General features: G+C 31.8%; 1 protein-coding gene across 2 annotated transcripts in view; it reads right to left on the minus strand.

Annotated features, from left to right (window-relative positions):
* LOC114334257 (uncharacterized) overlaps window positions 1-17042 on the minus strand; it is a 233071-nt gene that overhangs the window by 178933 nt on the left and 37096 nt on the right. Inside the window, exon 2 of one of the 2 annotated variants that reach the window (XR_007700510.1) lies at window positions 825-15400. The exons of the other annotated variant lie outside the window; for it this stretch is intronic. The gene's annotated coding sequence lies outside the window, so the exon portion shown is untranslated. Of the gene's footprint in view, window positions 1-824; window positions 15401-17042 lie in introns of those variants that run through there. 2 annotated transcript variants of the gene reach the window in all.

The raw sequence follows: 17042 nt of genomic DNA on the forward strand, positions 1-17042 counted from the left end.
TCTTTCGGGTACTGGTGCGGCTATCGAGCGTTTATTTTCTGTAATAAATAATTATTGGCAGCGGTACTGGTGTATTACGCAATGTGTATGAAAAATGTTTCATTTACTTTAGTCGAAGCCGGACCTTCTTAAATTAATTTTAAGTTCAGAAAAATATGAATGATGCAAAAAAACCGGAAGAAGATGAGGCTATTCCATGCTTATAACTTTTAAATTAATATAATGTGTTATGTTTAGTTTAATTGATATATTTTTTTATGTTTAGCTACATAGTTTATTTATGCATTATTTTTAATGCCAAAAAGTTATATTTGTCAAATAACAAGATACATTTTGCGTTTTTAATACATTTTTGTTTTTTGTACTTTTTTTTCTTTAAAAAGATATGGTCACTGTAATACGGTATAGTCTATTCATGTAAATGATAAATATCAATAAAACAATTGTTTTTTTGCTTTCACATTATTATTTTCAATTTTAGATTGCATTCGAGTGTGAAAAATTATAGTAACATAAAGTTCAACGCCTCTCGAATTGTCTCGAGCGTGCACAGTTTGGCCAGTTTATCGCCCTCGAGTTAACCCTTACACTCCCGAAACAATGTAAGTTGACATATAAAGTTGTTCAGTCTATTTTTAATTTATATGGGAACAAACAGATATACTATTTTTTTTCAGAATTTTTCTGTCACTTTGACAGATTTTATTGATACTCACGATTGTGTTTCCCAGGAGTATATGCATGACATGCACAATTGTGTGACTGACACATTTGTGAGTATTGGAAGTGTATGACTACTCCCTCTAGAAAACAAAACAAATAAATTGCAACATTTTACAACCTTTATTAGTAATATTAAGTACACATTTTGTCATTTATTACAAACGTTAATAACTAGTATATTTTTAACACATTATTTGTTGCGAAAGTTAAAAAAACAATTTTAATTTTGGCTCATATAGAGATAAACTTTACATATGCTGCATGAAACTCTTGACCTACTCTTACAGGATTCTAATCTGCAACATAAAGGTTTTTTATATCTTCCAAGACAGGCCAGTGATTAAAACCATCATATCTTTTGTCAGTGCAAGGTAAAGGTGACGGTCTCATTTTCTTTGGACGAGGGTCTTCATGTTCATCTTCTGTGTCCCCGTTTTCTGTATTTGGACTTTTCGTTCCACATAACAAATAATCTGCTAGTTCTAAGCGAAAGGATAATAAATCTTTAATATCTTTTGATTTGAACCTCTACACGACTAGCACTAGCTTTATCCCATCGTTTGACCAAATGTGTGGGTTCTTGACCAAAAACCGTAGATGCCATTAAAACGGATTTATTATCTTTCCATTTAGTGATACATATCTTTTGAGCACTGCTAACAACCTGCTCAGAATCGCCTCTTTTCATCTGATTATCTGTTTTAAATGTAAATCCTTTAAAACGATTGCTCATAATAGTTCATATTAGTTCCTGTGCCATGTATTTGTAGCTCAGATAATTTGAGCAACAAAGGTATCGTCGAAAAATATCTGTCGAAGAATACAAAGCTAAACCGGTAACGTTTCCACTAGCCTAAGGATGACTGACGGTCCGAGTCCCAGTTCTTTATTTCTTAAAATTGGTACTTGTTCCTTGATATATTTAAAAATCTAGGACAGTACTATCACTTTTTGATAAAACGAAATTTTTTAAACCCACAGGTCTAGGTTTATTTTTTACATATTGCCGAAAAACTCATCGACCATGAAACGGAATCATCTATTCGTCTATTGAGAATGCAGCTTCAGATTCTCTCTTTAATTCCCGACATCGGCTTCTGACTAAATCGATCATTGGCTGAACTCTCCACAGACGATTATTGTTTTAAATTTCTTCTGTTACCGTGCATACATCCACAATATGAAGATTGACTCTCAAGAGGTACAACCTATCTCTTGGAATTGCATCCGCAATTACAGGAAGTTTAAAGCGACTGCTCTAATATAAATGAATTCGAGGAAATTTTAAACAACCCATCACTGCATGGATCCCAAAATTTTTTTTTATTTCTTCATGAGTTACTTTGGGTTTAAGTTCCCTTCCGTGTTTTTGTAAATAAAATTGTGCAGTACGTTCTGCACACAGTTGAAAAATGAGTTTCCTAAGTACTAAGTACAAAAATTTCAAAGCAATATAAAACAAAATAAAATCACATAAAAACAAAATAAAAATAATTTCTAATGTAACAAAATATTCTACTATTCTAATTATTTAAACACAAACACTAAATTTACGGAAATAAAAGGCAGATATCGAGCACTGAGTTTTATTAAATCTTGTCCAAGTATACTTTCACTCCTAGAGTATCTTCAGGGGCATTTCGTCAAAAATGGAAGGTATCCTCGAATGTTATTAACATTTAGTCTGAATTATGGTGGGAACTTAACTTAACATACACGAGACGAATGACAAACGGATAAAAATTGATTGCCGGTACTTGGGTACTTCTGCATATTGAATCCTTTGTCTAGTGTATGTTAAGTATATGTTATAAGATGCCACCATAATTCAAACAAATGTTAATAACATTCGAGGATACCTTCCTTTTTAACGAAATGCCCCTGAAGATGCTCTAGGAGCGAAAGTATACTTGGGTAAGATTTAATAAAACTCAGTGCTCGATATCTGCCTTTTATTTCCGTAAATTTAAAACATTTGAGCATTTAACCACTTCCTATTTTGCAAAAACCAAACACTATAAACTTACTAAACTATTAGAAAACACTAATCGCTGTCTAAATCTGAAGATGCAGTGCTGCTCTTAGAACTATTCGGTTGTTCGTCCATTGTATTTATAATTTACATACAGTATTTATATTTATTTATAATTACAGAATATAATTAAAAATTCACTACAAATAATCATAAAATGCAACTCCCATAGAACCGCCCATGTAAATGAACGTGTCTTGCTACTCGTATAGGAACGTGGTAAAGAATAACTGGTTTTTTTGTAACCTAACCCTATTATCTATGGATGCATGATTTATTGCCTCAGGTTTTACTAATTTTTACTATTGAAAAAAAACATGTTTTTTGACATTTTTATGACGGTAACAATCGCTGGGTCGACAAAATTCAAGCTTTTTATGACAATAGCAGACCAATTCTGCTATAGAGAAGCACAAATAAATTTAGTACTTACACATTCTGTGATTTCTTATGGGAAAAACGCAAATTAAACAGGTAGTTTCCGGGGGCCGCCGTGTACATTTAAATTTGAGATATTCTCCCTTTAAACGATGATATCACTCTTCCAAATTGAAGAATTATATCATACATACTGTGACACGTCTACGTCTTGAACATTGTAGGTAGAACCTTGCCTATCTCTTCTCAAGTAGCGAACCTCCAAATGCCAAATGCGAAACTTGTAATGCGATCGACAGACAATTAACACCACTGCCTGATAGATTGTCCTAAATATGAAACTCAAAGACTTTCTTCAATTTTCCAAATAAGATGAAAACATTATCTATGATAAAAATTTTGTTGAAAAAAATTTATTGGGTTACTTAAAAAATTGTTACATAAAGGTCACAGGATTGTCGCTAACAACCTTCGGGTTGAGGCGACTTTGATATTTAAATAAAAAAAAATTAAAATAAATTATAATTACAGTACATACTTAAACATTGGACAATATGACACAAAAATATTGTTTTATCGATTTACTCATAAATATCTTGTAGTTTCAGTATTCCGTAAAATAAATAAAGATGAAATAGTTTATGTTTCAACATACACATTGCATACATATTAAGTTTATAAGCACAGCCTAGACATATTATTTCTTAAGGTAATCAATACAATATACAGAGTGTCCCAAAAGTAGTGGAACGGTCGAATATTTCGCGAACTAAACATCGTATCAAAAAATTGAAAAATACGTGTTCAATCATTTTCAAAAATCTATCCAATGGCACCAAACACCAATCCCCACTACACCCCCTGGAGGTGGGTTTTTCTTACAGATTTTAATTTGTTACATAAAAGTAAGCAACTTTTATTCAAGACATTTTTTCGAACTGTGGATAGATGGCGCTATAATTGGGAAAAACGATTTATCCTGATACCATAGGTAAATTATAGAAACGGTCTAATATCTCACGAAATACACTTCCAAATGAGAAACTAAAAAACAGATTTTTAATCTTTTTCGAAAACCTATCGAATAACACCAAACATGACCCTCCAACCCACCCCCTGAATGTGGGGTGGGGGTAACTTTAAAATCTTAAATAACAACCTCCACTTTTTATTACAGATTCGGATCCGTCATGAAAAATTAAGTAACATTTTTTAGAATTGTTAATAGATGGCGCCTTAATTGGAAAAATTCGATTTATTAGCGCCATCTATCAGAAATTTTAAAAAATGTTTCGAATAAATGTTGCTTAATTTTTTATGACGAATCAGAATCTGCAATAAAAAGTGGGATCTGCAATAAAAGTCTATTTAAGATTTTAAAGTTACCCCACCCCACATCCAGGGGGTGGGTTGGAGGGTCATATTTCATGTTATTCGATAGGTTTTCAAAAAATATTAAAAATCTGTTTTTTGGTTTCTCATTTGGAAGTGTATTTCGTGAGATATTAGACCGTTTCTATAATTTACCTATGGTATCAGGATAAATCGTTTTTCCCAATTATAGCGCCATCTATCCACAGTTCGAAAAAATGTCTTAAATAAAAGTTGCCTACTTTTACGTAACGAATCCAAATTTGCAAGAAAAACTGGGGGTTTCCATTTAAGATTTTAAAGTTACCCCCCACCCCACCTTCAGGGGGTGTAGTGGGGATTGGTGTTTGGTGTCATTGGAGAGATTTTTGAAAATGATTGAAGACGTATTTTTCAATTTTTTGATACGATGTTTAGTTCGCGAAATATTCGACCGTTCCACTACTTTTGAGACACTTATATACTCCGATACACATTATTTGAGTATATTTTAGTGCAGAGGTCCGTAAAGTTGGCTTGTCCACTTTTATATAACAATCAAATTTTCATGCCATAATTTAGTGCTCATTTAGTGCTAATTTTGTACCGCCGTCCCGAATTTTGTGCTCTTTATTTATTTAAAAAAGCAGGTGGACAAGCCAGCTTAACGTTAAGCTGGCTTGTCCACTCTTAGTACACAATGAAAAAATAAAATTATTCAGATTCTAAATAGGCTATAATTTAGTGCTCATTTAGTGCTAATTTTGTACCCTAAACATTATAATGAAATATTTGTTTAAACAATTTGTTATAAACAAAATTTAAAAAAATTAAAAAATCGAAAAAAATTTTATGCTAGAATTTAGTGCTCATTTAGTGCTAACAAAATATCCATATCCTGAATTTTGTGCTCTTTATTTATTTAAAAAAGCAGGTGGACAAGCCAGCTTAACGTTAAGCTGGCTTGTCCACTCTTAGTACACAATGAAAAAATAAAATTATTCAGATTCTAAATAGGCTGTAATTTAGTGCTCATTTAGTGCTAATTTTGTACCATAAACATTATAATGAAATATTTGTTTAAACAATTTGTTATTAACAAAATTTTTAAAAATTAAAAAATCGAAAATTTTTTTATGCTAGAATTTAGTGCTCATTTAGTGCTAACAAAATATCCATATCCTGAATTTTGTGCTCTTTATTTATTTAAAAAATCAGGTGGGCAAGCTAGTTACGTTCAGATGGCTTGTCCACTCTATGAAAAAATAAAATTATTCAGATTCTAAATAGGCTATAATTTAGTGCTCATTTAGTGCTAATTTTGTACCATAAACATTATAATAAAATATTTGTTTAAACAATTTGTTATAAACAAAACTTTTAAGAATTAAAAAATCGAAAATTTTTGTATACCATAATTTAGTGCTCATTTAGTGCTAACAGAATATCCATATCCTGAATTTTGTGCTCTTTATTTATTTAAAAAATCATAAAAAATCATTAACGTTAAGCTGACTTGTCCACTCTTAAAAATTAAAATATCGAAAATTTTGTTATGCAGGAATTTAGTGCTCATTTGGTGCTAACAAAATATCCATATCCCGAATTTTGTGCTCTTTATTTATTTAAAAAATCAGGTGGACAAACTAGCTTAACGTTAATCTGGCTTGTCTACTCTTAGTATAAACAATGAAAACATAAAATTATTCAGATTCTAAGTAGGCTATAATTTAGTGCTCAGATAGTTATAAACATTAAAATAACATATTTGTTTAAACAATTTGTTATAAATAAAATTTTTAAAAATTTGAAAATAGTAAAATAAATTCTTTTTTAATAATTTGTTATATGATGTCTTTTGACATGATGTTAAAATGAATTGAAAAATTACCAATTAACGGAATAGTCATAAACTGTAATAATGGTTGCCCTCAAAGAACCCGAGAAACGAATTATTATTTTTTGGATAACTTACTCTTTAAGGAAGCTTTAAGCGAAGTGGAAATGCAAGAAGCATTAACAGCTGACAGAGATTGTAGCAGAAGAGGATGCTTAGGACAATCAGAAGTGCAATATGATTCAAGTGGTACGTTTTAAATGATTAAAATCAACAAAAGTATTTTATTTTTCACGTGTACACATAAATTAAAGAAAATCCATACACTTAAAATAATTTCTTTACAGGTCCAATTATCTTAATTCAATTAACGGACATCAGGACATTAACTCATCTGGATAACATCCCGATAAAATTTCCCGATGTACTTGGGACCTCTGATTATTATTTGCTGGTAGGAGTAATCCGTTACATTAACAATGACCTTACGTCGACTAATGGATTAGGAAAACTGTCCATGGGACACTACACAACAATCTGTCGCAGAAATAATCTGTGGACCGAGTTTAATGATCTCAATGCAGGAACACAAAGAACTCTAACCAAAGATGTGGACAAAAAAGTCAACATAGAATTTCTAATATACAGTAAAGTTGAAAAAACGTATAAATAAAATCAATTAAAACTGTATCACCATGCCTTTATATTTAGACTGTTATTCTTTTCTACATTAATAAAGAGCACCAAATTTGATCTCACGATGTCTTATTTAGTTATTTGCACACAATTTGCGCTAAATTGGATCACTATAAATTTTCGTTTTTATTACTGTTTAAAATTTTAATGTTTTATAATAATCTTTATGGTACAAAATTAGCACCAAATGAGCACTAAATTATTGCATAAAAAATTTTCGATATTTTAATTTTTAAAAGTTTTGTTTAAACAAATATTTTATTATAATGTTTATGGTACAAAATTAGCACTAAATGAGCACTAAATTATAGCCTATTTAGAATCTGAATAATTTTATTTTTTCATTGTGTACTAAGAGTGGACAAGCCAGCTTAACGTTAAGCTGGCTTGTCCACCTGCTTTTTTAAATAAATAAAGAGCACAAAATTCAGGATATGGATATTTTGTTAGCACTAAATGAGCACTAAATTCTAGCATAAATTTTTTTTCTATTTTTTAATTTTTTAAAATGTTGTTTATAACAAATTGTTTAAACAAATATTTCATTATAATGTTTATGGTACAAAATTAGCACTAAATGAGCACTAAATTATAGCCTATTTAGAATCTGAATTATTTTATTTTTTCATTGTGTACTAAGAGTGGACAAGCCAGCTTAACGTTAAGCTGGCTTGTCCACCTGTTTTTTAAATAAATAAAGAGCACAAAATTCGGGACTGCGGTACAAAATTAGCACTAAATGAGCACTAAATTATGGCATGAAAATTTTATTGTTATATAAAAGTGGACAAGCCAACTTTACGGACCTTTAGTGCAGCCTTTATGCTCGCCCCCGTTAGGTAAATTATTCCGATTTTTTTGCACAAACTTACTCAAAAAGAGGTCCTTATAACAAATCCACAGGGTGCCAGGGGTTACCGCGGTCGGAAAATTGTTTAACCAATTTTTTTGAACAAATTCAAAAAATCAATTTTTTTACCCCGGACAAATTTTTTAGATTCTTTGGGTCATTCTGAGCAAACAAGGTCTCTTGTGATTTTTCTCTAAGATTGATTGTTGTCAAGTAATACGCGATTTAAAATTTGAAAAACGCGAAAATGGGCATTTTCAAGGCTTAATAACTCGGTTAAAAGCAGTGATGTGGGAGGGAGGGGATGTGACATGAGGTGAAGTAGATGGGATCGCTTTCACGGGCTAAATGGGGAAGGCAATATGGCGGAACAACTCTTTGGCAGTATATTCTGTTCTATATAAAGTATATAATTATAAAATTGTATTATATTATATAAATATATATATAATTAAAATTTTAATAATTAATTAACAACATATATTCCACGTATAACATAAAAAACCTGCCCGCCGCCATATTTTCTTCCCCAAAAGTGTCAAATCAAGTGGTCCCATTTAGTAAACACAAGAGCATCTCTTATGTCATATCCCCTCTCTCCCCCATCACTGGTTAAAAGTTATTATTATGAAAGTTACAAAGTGACCAAATCAAAGTTTAAAGCTCCCCCTACAAGATTATGATGAAATTTTTGTCGCTATTATATCACAAAGCGTTATTTTTAATTATTAACAATGAGCGCTAAGCGCGTATTGAGGCGTGAGTACGAGAAAGACATGCTGTATAATAGTGCATCTCTCTCGAAGTTAACCGAGTTATTAACCCTTGAAAATGGCCATTTTCGCGATTTTCAAATTTTAAATCGCGTATAACTCAACAACAATCAATTTTAGAGAAAAATCACAAGAGACTTTTTTACTCAGAATGATCCAACAAATCTAAAAAAAATCTGTCCTAAGTGAAAAAATTGATTTTTTGAATTTGTTAAAAAAATTTTTTTAAACAATTTTACGGACCGCGGTACCTGGCACTCCGTGGATTTGTTATATAAGCACAAACTTACTCTTTTTGAGTAAATTTATGCACAAAAACGAATCGGAATATTTTATGTAACGGGTGCGATCATACAGTCCGGACTATTTGAACATTTAGGCCGTTCGCACACACATCTACTAAAAAAAAACTAAACTAGTTGGTAACTAGAATTATCAACTGGTTATCAACTATGGCTCGCACACACAAGAATCTACAGGTCGAGCAAGTCTCGTAAATTTCACGATTGCGAGCCACGCTTCACGCAACCGTGTTTGCGTACTTGTGTTTCGAGTTGCGTGGTCGTGCGGAGTTATATTTACCAAATTTAAATATAATCGTTTCTACTGATTCAATAATATTATGTATATGCTTCATTGGTGTTGTGTTTTGAAGTGTGAAATCCAAAGTAATTGTGATAAAGTCAAGATAAAGTTCACTTTTAAACTGAACTAAATAAGGTATCTGAGAGACAACAATGGTTGAATGCAATACAATGTACAGGTTTTACTAGCGAAATGAAAATTTTCCTGTCCTGTCTGCTGTAATCATTTTATATCTGGTAAGTTACAATTACAACAGTAACGATTTTTGAAGATGTTAACATTTTAATCTTATAGGAAAACCAGCCGACTTAATCGATAATAACAATCTCCAGATTGGGTTCCTTCAATAAATATGGGCTATAAACACAATGAAATAAGTTCCCCAAAATCTAAAATGGAGTGGTATCAAAGGAGAATTAAAGGAAAAAATATTCATATTGAAATTATTTATAAGGCACTGGACTGTCTTAAATTCTACAATAATACTAGGTGGGTAAATGATTTTAGACATTTTTCATTAAGAGTAAATTAAGATTAAGTAGATTTTCATTCAGTAGATTTAAGACTTGTTTACAGGGGTAGAGTAATGATGCAAGTACTTGATAGAGTAGGGTAACTCTACCTGTAAAAATGCTCAGCACAGTAGAATAGCTGGTAGAGTGATAGTTGGAGTTAAAGTAGAGTGACTAGCAACCTATGGCAAAGTAACTACTCTATGACCACCACTACTGCCAAAATGTCTACTCGGCTACACACTCTACCCATGGAACACGCTCAATTATGGCAGAATAGAGTAGGTAGGAGAGTACATGGGGGCGCTGTCATTCTGGCTGGAATTGTGTTTTGTGTAAATAGTGAAAATGAAGTTCACCGAAGATGAAACTTTAAAACTTGTAGAGCTATAATACGTCGAATACCAGTGTTTATGGAATTTAGGTAGTGTATACTACAGAAATAAAAGTTTGCAGCAAGCTGCGGAGGATGAAATCGTCGAAAGAATGGCAAAGGGGGCTTTGGAGTAAACGAGCTTAAGCAAAAAATTAAGAATTTAAGGTGCACTTATAATCAAGAGTGTTTAAAAATACAAAAATTGGTTTCACTATACTAACATCAGTACTATACTTGTACTCTCCTCATGTGAATGGTATCAAGCCATTTTTGGTAGAGTACTACCGCTACTCTACTCTCCTCAAAACTCTACCCATGTAAACAAGTCTTTAGAAACAGTGGAAAATGAGGTAGCTAGTAGAGTAGTAGTAGAGTAAAATATACTGGTTTAGCAAATTACAATGTTTTAAGGTAATACAGTAGCGATAAACAGGTAGCCAAAACGTATTCCAAGATTGTCACTGTAATTTTGAATATTTTTTCGAGGCATTTGGCACACGTATTCGTAAAATAATAGAGAATGGCGGTACAGAGCCCAATTTGAAAAATATATTAATATGTGGAAATTACTCTGTAATTATACAATATTTAAAAAACGAGCCTGTACCGCCATTAAGAAGAACAAAAAAATACACTTTCTTCAAATAAACTTTTTTATCCGATGCCCAGATTTTGTGTAATTTTGGAACTACTAATGAAATAAAAAATTTTAGTAGTTCCAAAATAACACAAAATCGGATAAAAAAGTTGTATTTGAAGAAAGTGTATTTTTTTGTTCTTCTTAATTGCATTACAAGCTCGTTTTTTTATATTGTATTTAATTACAGAGTAATTTCCACATATTAATATATTTTTCAAATTGGGCTCTGTACCGCCATTCTTTATTATATTACGAATATGTGTGCCAAATATCTTGAAAAAATATTCAAAATTACAGCCGCAATCTTGGAACACATTTTCGCTACCTGTTGATCGATACTGTTTCCTCTTAAGATAGTTTTAATAGTTATTTATGATATAAGTATTAAAAGTACAATTTTAAGACGCGCATGTGAAAGTTAACTTGAAAAAATAATTTTATTAATGTTTTGACTTCCACATCAGATGTCATTGTCAAAATACAAAATATTCATTATTATTAGGTTTGTTCTAGCAAACAGTCAAACTAGTCAAAAACCATCAGCAAACAGTTGGTCAGTAAAAGAACATAATACAGTCACCAGTGCGATCCCCTCTACTCGCGCTGGTCCACTATTCGCTGATGGTTTCAAACTGATGCTAGAACAAACCTATTATTATTATGCATATCATTATCTGTAAATAATATTTCTTCTGATTGTTAATTGTAAAGGATAGAAAAATTACCATTTATTTTATTTTTTTTAGAATCAGCTGAGAGAAGTGGTCTACAAAAAACCAGGAAGGAAACGGAATATGTGGCTACGAAAGGCAAAAGAAAGGTTTACAAAGCAAATGTGACACATTTTTTTGAAATATTTAGGAATATCAGTAAATTGCATTAAAAAAATGTATGAAAAGATTTTGTTCAATAAAAATGTTTATATTTATCAAGGATGTATTATTTGGTATGGCCACATATCGTCAGTGATGTAATAATACATCCTATCTGTTTTTTCATGAGTTTTGTAAGAGAGACTAAAAACTTGTCTTAGGGTCACCTCCTGTTTTCATATGATATTTTTTGACTTGTTTTGTAGTAAATTAAACTATCTATGAACTACAAAACAAGTCAAAACTTACATATGAACACAGGAGGTGACCTTAAAACATGTTTTTCCATCTCTCATACAAAACTCATGAAAAAACAGATAGGAGGTATTGTCACATCAGCAAGGATGTACAGTGATGAGTGCCCTAATAACCGGCAAAATATGGGCAACATATTTAGTTGTGAGATAAAAAGAAATGAAACTAGTCGAGCTGGGAAATTTAGCGAAATTAACCTTTAAATTTACGTTATATTGATCCCACCTTTACACATATCGGAGGAGTATGTCAACTAAAACTGTCACTGTGACAGTGCATGGTAGTTTCCAAACTCGTCTGATACGTCTGAAGGTGGTACACAATCAATACAATCTAAATGTATAAGTTAATATCGCTAAATTTCCCAGCTCGACTAGTTTCATGTCTTTTTATCTCACTACTTAATACATCTTTTGTGCTATTTTGCCGGTTATTAGAGCGCTCATCACTGTATTTCTGGTATATCCAGGGAATGTCTACAAAATATATTTTGAATGTCCAGAGAACATTCGTGGACATTCATGGAATGTTCCAATAAGACATTCAGGTAATGTTTAAAATGCTGACACAGGATTTTCCTGGGATGTTCAGGGAACATGTTTTCGGGGATATTCCAGGAATTTTTCAATGTCTGTGTACCTTCTATGGACCTATATGGAATATTTTGGTGTTATTACCGCCGCACTCCACTTGCGATTTGTAATCAGGAAGATTGAACACATTGTTTCAAATACAAGTCAATCCATTTGTGACTAAATAATCATGGATTGACTTCTATTTGAAAGAATGTGTTCAATCTTCACAACTACAAATCGCAAGTGGAGTCCGGCGCTTAGGGCTACTTCCTCTTCGGTATTATGTATTATACTACAGAAATCAGGAACTTTCCTTCTAAATATATGTATGCATCTTGGCCATCAAACATATTCTTCCAAACATTTTTTTAAGGGGTTACATAGGTCTTGTGGGTAAAAAAAGTGACTTTTTAAAAAAATTATATCTCGAAAACTAAAATTTATTTTTATTTATAATTGGAACATGTAAAAGTATAGTACTTAAGGTAGTCTCAAAAAAAGTTTCAGCCAAAAATATTCATTTTTGTAGAGTTTAAGTTTTTGGCGTTGGCAGCATAACTAAGTCCAGTCTCATCTGAAATCAAAAAGTTTCTTGTAGTTTATACCTCTGGCTAGAATATGAACGAAGGAATTAAAAAAAATTAAATTTGAAGATTTTACATAAGTTTAAACACATTTTTGACCCCAATTTTTCTCATTTTTAAAGTAGTTTTTTTTATAAAACAAAAATGACCTCATCTAATAAAAAATCCTTTGTTCATTCACTAGCCAGAGGTATAAACTACAAGAAACTTTGATTTCAGATGAGACTGGACTTGTTATGCTGCTCACCGCAAAAAAAGGCTGTTGTCGAAAAATTGCAGTCAACTCTACAAAAATGAATATTTTTGGCTGAAATTTTTTTGAGAGTACTATACTTTTACATGTTTCAATTATAAATAAAAATAATTTTTAGTTTCCAAGATATAATTTTTTTAAAAAGTCACTTTTTTTACCTGCAAGACAACAACTTAACAAATTGTTGATTTCAAATTGTAACAGTTGTTTTGCAAAGTATGCTGCCCTCTTGTATTTTCTGTGTTATCTTCATCATACAATTACTTCATCTAAAAACTTTCTGCGATATATTCGCAACAACAAAAACAAACAAAACAAAAAAAAATAAAACAAAAGTTTAACCACCTTCACACCACAGAATCAAGCAATCAAGTTACACAAATTTTCAAACACCTCACCTGTCTCAAGTACGATTGCGCGAATTGGTAAATATAACTCCGCACGACCACGCAACTCGAAACACAAGTACGCAAACACGGTTGCGTGAAGCGTGGCTCGCAATCGTGAAATTTACGAGACTTGCTCGACCTGTAGATTCTTGTCTCGCACACTATGCTACTGAAAATTAATAAAACGAGTCACTTCTTGACTGTACTTTGTACTGAGTAGCTTTGTTAGGCGGTGTTTAAGTTTATAATATGTTGTTCTGAAGCTATTTTCTTGTGGAATTTTTGTAATTAACTAGTGTTTGATGGGAAATAAGCCACAATTTTACTAAACAATGATTTTATTAACGTTTCGACGTCCAAATCGGATCACCGTTGTCAAAATACAAAAAGTATTAATGAATTAAACAAAAATGTTGTTGCTTAGTAAAAAATTCTTCTAATAATTTATTTAATCTGACTCATTTATATCGGCAATTTAGACATATATTTTACATTTTAAAGTAGAAGACTTTAAAATGATATTGTTGTTATTATTTATTGTCACCGTTGCATATAGTTGTATTTTTAAAGACATATCACATGTTATGATTTTTTTGTGACGGATATTCTTGAGTTGGAGTTGATTTCATGTAATCGAATAAACTATCTTTCAGTCAAGTCGTCAAAGGAACGCAACTCATAAATATTGGTAGAGTCTGCTCTTTAAAATGTATAATTTACGTCTGAATTGCCGATATAAATGAGTCAGATTAAATAAATTATTAGAAGAATTTTTTACTAAGCAACAACATTTTTGTTTAATTCATTATTATTTTTTATTTTCACAACGGCATCCGATTTGGACGTCGAAACGTTAATAAAATCATTTTTTTTAGTAAAATTGAGGCTTATTTCCCATCAAAACTAGTTAATCAAGTTTATATAGGCACGGATGTTTTCAAATTCTTGCACTAATTTTATATTAAACGACTCTTTCGCCAATTTCGCGTGTTAAACTTTAATAAAATATCACAAAAGGCTAGAAACTACTGAAACTAGTCCCCAAGCAACCTGCATGTACAGTCCGCTGTCGACTGATCACTCCCACATTATAGACCGGCTGCTAACTAGTAGCGCTGTGTGCAGACACTCATTAAAATACATGGGCAGTGACTACTAAGTAACTGATTGGTAACTAAAGTTACTAACTGGTTTCTTTTTAGCTTCTGTGTGTGTGGATGGTCTTAATCGTATGAACCGCCACCATCTCCTCCTCCTCCAGAATCTCCTCCGCCTCCAGAGTCGAAGCCACCTCCACCCGAATCGTACGTGGAACTCCCCCCTGGATCAGCGAACGAAGAAGTAAATGTTTCTGCAAAACCACCCGCCAGACCCGAGGCAACTCCAGATCCAGTGTTGTCTGTGTCACCTGGTGTCGTATCTATGTTATCACTGGTTTCAAAGTGATGAATATGTGTAACTTCGTTGACAGAGTCAACACTGTAGTTGGTTCCATAGGGCTCACTGGTGAAGATCACTCCGTCTTCGTAATTGTCGGAAACGAAGTTGTTGTTTTGAGATTTACGTGGTTTCTTATCACTAAAACAGTCTATGCATGCTTTAATAAACACAGCAGATACGCCAATAATCGTGGCTACTATCATAAATATGATAAATCCCCCCATTTTGTTCAGTCGGTGTTTTGGCTTATTGGCAGGATATGGACAAGGAACACTTTATCCTAAAACATAAAAAAGGGAATTATCAATATATCATAAAATAAATACCTTAAATAGTAGTAAAAACGAATAAAATCCTTTATAAAAGGTATATTTGTTAAAATCCCTAAAAAGGGCTACATTACAGAAATAGTTTTCGATCGGATGACCGATCATCATCAGTGCTTACGTGATTCTAACATGCTAACCACCAAAATACAAAAATATGTGGGTAAGAACCCTTTACAATTGATCCGTCATGGAAACATAGATAAAATATGTGAACTTAAACATGGATGTATAAAGTATCCAAGTATTATGCTCCAGGTACCATTTGAGCCCAAAATTGACTTGTTCACATGTTGACTTTATGGTGGCAAGTTGCTACCACTGTTGAATCTATTATAACAAAACAAAAGCAAATTTGACATTTAATAATGCGTTAGTTCGATGGCTCTACTCGAGTTACTTAGGAACAAAAAAAGAATGAAGAAAATTGCTCCATGGGAAGCCGAGAAAATGCATTTTTTTAACGTATACCGATTTTGAACTTTTGAGATTACATTTTCTCCAACCTAATTTTTGATTGGAATTTTGCTATTTTTAGCAATTTTCACTCATAATATCGATAGTTTTTATTATAATAATATATGTTATGAGTGTTTTTTAAAGATATCAAAATTGGTGTGGAGAAAGAGGACAAACATAAAAAGGTGATGGTTCGAAAATTATGATCCTATTGTGTATATCTTTGCCGTAAATGTCGGTCAACTTTTACCGGTTGTATCTCAAGAACCACTCATCACAATTAAACGTTTTTTCTTTTAAAAGAAGCGTCCTACTGCTTTTTTTCCAATACCGTTCCAATCATTTAATTTAATTTAATATTTCCCGAGATATTCTATTTGTTTATAAGCCAAAAAATTGTTTATAATTTTAAAATATTCCTGAGGTCGCTTAAATAGTCCAATTTCAATTCTGTAAAGTACATTAGATAGGTACAGTGTCTTTTTATACAAAAATCATAGTTATTCTTATGTATCATAATTATTGTGGTTATTATTAGTCCATTCTTTCACGGTTTTTGCTCTAAATTTTAAGTTAATTTCGAGTTATTTGCGAGTGAATATGTTCATTTTTCAACAAAATAACCACATTTTCAGACGAATTTTCGCAAATAACTCAAAAAGTAAGTATTTTGTCGAAAAAACGTCTTAGCAAAAATATAGCCTATAAGAAAGTAAAAAATGGTGTACACGTTAGGTCTCTGGATCTCGTAGAACCAGAGTTATAGCCAATGAAAAATAGATTTGTATTCACCAAATTTCAAATAGAATATTTCGACGTGAAATATCCAAAAAATTAAGCACTTTTTGGGAAAAACCCATTTTAACTTTTTTAAAGTGTTTAAAAAAAGCTTTATTTCTGTTTTTACAAAAAGTTTCTAGCGTTAAATTTAAGCAAGTTACGCTCAAAATAAAGTTGGTCCCTTTTGTTTTTGTAAAAAAAAAAAATCGGGAAGACCACCCAATAATTAGCAACTTAAATGAAATTAATCGTTACCGCTCCACAATTATTTTACTTATGTTGTGTTTATATGATCTGTAAGTTTCATCGATTTAAAGTGCTTATTTTTGAAAAAATTTGGTTTCAAAGTAAAATTTT

This window comes from Diabrotica virgifera, chromosome 9 (assembly GCF_917563875.1).
Source record: "Diabrotica virgifera virgifera chromosome 9, PGI_DIABVI_V3a".
Classification (NCBI taxonomy): Eukaryota; Metazoa; Arthropoda; class Insecta; order Coleoptera; family Chrysomelidae; genus Diabrotica; species Diabrotica virgifera.